Source organism: Pyxicephalus adspersus, chromosome 6 (assembly GCF_032062135.1).
Source record: "Pyxicephalus adspersus chromosome 6, UCB_Pads_2.0, whole genome shotgun sequence".
Classification (NCBI taxonomy): domain Eukaryota; kingdom Metazoa; phylum Chordata; class Amphibia; order Anura; family Pyxicephalidae; genus Pyxicephalus; species Pyxicephalus adspersus.
The window spans coordinates 18,331,314-18,334,276 of record NC_092863.1 but is presented as its reverse complement, the minus strand read 5'-3'; positions in this window follow the sequence as shown (position 1 = coordinate 18,334,276).

Sequence of the window (2,963 nt, the reverse complement as noted above, 5' to 3'; positions counted from 1 at the left end):
ATTTTAGGTAGCTCTATGATATGTAATAGCTTTAATTGGTCCTATCTCTAAGCCAATGCCTGGGGTACCACAGGATTTAAACGGACTACCTGGTTCCCCTCACATCTACTGCACTTTCCGACCCACTTGGGCACTCTATCTCCCAATGCTGGCATAGTTTACTACCATCAACCACTGACACTGGGGATTATGCATATGCCTAATGTGTGATATTAGTGAAAATTGTGCCTATAAAAATGAAGCAGCACATATATGTGTGTATGTATACTATATGAGTTGGTGCAGCAAATATATGCATATTTATACAAATATATACAGGTGAGTTAGTGTGTATGTGTATTTCTATGCAATTGGATAGAAAAGTATTGTTACTGGGCAGAACAGACTGGCATAGGTTGCAGACATAATCGAGAATTCAGGAAATAGGGAAGAGAGAAAAGTAAAATAGACTTGTAGGCATGTATAACAGAAAACCAGATAACACAGAAAGAGATAGCAATGTCAGGCATTGTGACAGAGAAATCACACAATTTAATCTCTTACAGAAAGTCATGTTTGTATAGGGCCATACAGAACAGGAATCAATAACAGGATAGAGTAGAGGTCAGAAGGTACAATGGGGGTCAGCATCTGCACACAGCGGTAAGATAGAATAATTTAGTCCAATAAATGATGTATGTTTTCACACATTGCCATAGGGAGCTCTTTGCTCCTGGGCACGCTTCAGTCACAATGGCTTAGTATTAGCACACTTATAGGATTTTCTTTCCTCCTCGGCTTCCCCCACGCAAAATGCTCGCCTGTCTATTTTTAGCCTGGCAAGCGACGGCATTGAATTATTCAGCAAGTTTTACATTGGTGGAAGATCAAAAATAGAACAAAGCTGATTATTTCTCCTCCTTTCCCCAGAAATGGAGGTCCCTTCATGTCATCATATTTAAATGAAATAACTACTGTCTCCAACAGAATATATTAACATTTTCCTTTCAGGAATGCAATCAGTAAAATACCTGTCAGATATATATATATATATAAGTAAGGAAAGGACAGAATTTAAAGGCTTTTTGTTTAAAGTGCACTTGTGTTGGAAAAGGGCAGGGAAAACAGGCAAACAAAATCCTAATGTTGTAAGGTACATTAATATGTATATTTATTTGTGATGGTTTTATTTTTCACTTTGGTAAAGGGTTTGTGCCAGTATGGGCAATGAAAGGTTTCATTTAAATTGTTGTCCCTAAATTCATAGAGCCAGAAGCTTTGGAATAGAATTACAGCAACTTCTGGCTTCCATAGTAGAGTCAGATTTCCACACAACTATATAATCCCACTTACCATGAATGGCCATATTCTCAAAACATTTACTTTCTTCTAAGGGATACAGTATAAAGCAGAGCCAATCATCTGACCATTGCTATTTTTGCTAGATTTGAAAAAAAAAAGCTCATTTAAAAAAAGGGAACAATTCTGTCTTTTTTGTATAAAATAGGCCTACTTTCTTTGCAGCTGCTATGTGGATAATAGACGAAAAATATACTGTTTTAAAGGTACAGTTTTAATATCACTGAGCAATAGGTTATTATATGCGGCAATAAATGCGTCTAAAGATTACATAAGAGGGATTTATATGCCTTTAAACTGCATGCCTAGTATTATCAAGTATCTTATATATCACTGTAGGCATGGAGGACTCTGTCACTGGAGCTGCTTCACTGTCTCTACATATTGTGTAATCACATTTTATATTATCGTTATAAATCTTTGCAGAGATGTAACTGAGCGATCTGGTATAACAAGATACATAGATCTATTTTATTTTATGACAGCTCAAAGACGAGTTCTGGTGTTCAGCATTACACGTGTAAATCCCTGCTGTTGTCTAAGTAGGGTGTTTGTCTTCCTGAACGTACAAAGTGGTGAATTTCATAACTGAATCGTGCTTTGGGTTATTTGGTCAAGTAGAGAAAACTCTGATGGTCAAGTACAGGTTCCAGATGTATTTAAAGCTGAATTACATTCAAGCAGTAAAATACATAAAAACAAACTTGTATGGGAGATGTTAAACCTGTCAACAGATATGTAATTCTATTGGTTTTGTAATTCTGCAAAGCCTGATTGCCTCCTCTTACCACCACCTATTATAACTGCAACGGTACATAAAGTTATAGGAGACCTAATTTTAGATTTAGTGAAAATTCTTTGTTTTTTTGATCAGAGGCCAGTAATGTCACTGATGTGGTTGTTATATTTAAAGAGGGCAGATGTATTTACAGGGCTCTCATGCTCCAACAAATTTTAGGGTAACCTAAGCTCCATACTATATGGAGAGATATTGATTTAATAAAGCTCTCCAAGACCAGTGAAGATAGACTATTGTGGGTAAACCTGGTTAATACAGTAAACCTGAAATGGATCTGGTTCAGGATTAGAAACATTTGCCAACTAATATCAAATTATTTTTATGAAATCCATTCTAGGTTTACTGGATCAGCATGATGGTTTATCCTCTCTAGAGCTTTAATACGTTAGGCCCATTGTGTGGCAGCCTTTCAAGTTAGACCTTTTAGGAACCAATTTGCACAAATATAGTATATATCTAAAATGTCTCAATATACAACTTTCATAAACAAAAGAAAATCATTGAGCTCCATTCAAGTGACTCCATCTTGATATATAAAATGCAATCAGCCTGCTGCAGGCAAGTAGAAATATAGCCTGGGTTACTTTTTCCCATTGTTCATATTACAACATTATGCCTTTTACAACGTTACAAAGAGAGAATGCAACATGGATCCATGACCTTTATTTTTATGTGTATCCATGAACTTCACACGCACTATCACTATGCATGAATACATCTTGAGCCAGCATCACAATGGAAAAACCCACTATTAGGTGGACTTTTATGGTTTACCCCACTACTACCACCATATAACAGAAGGGGTTGGTGCACTACCAGGTAATGA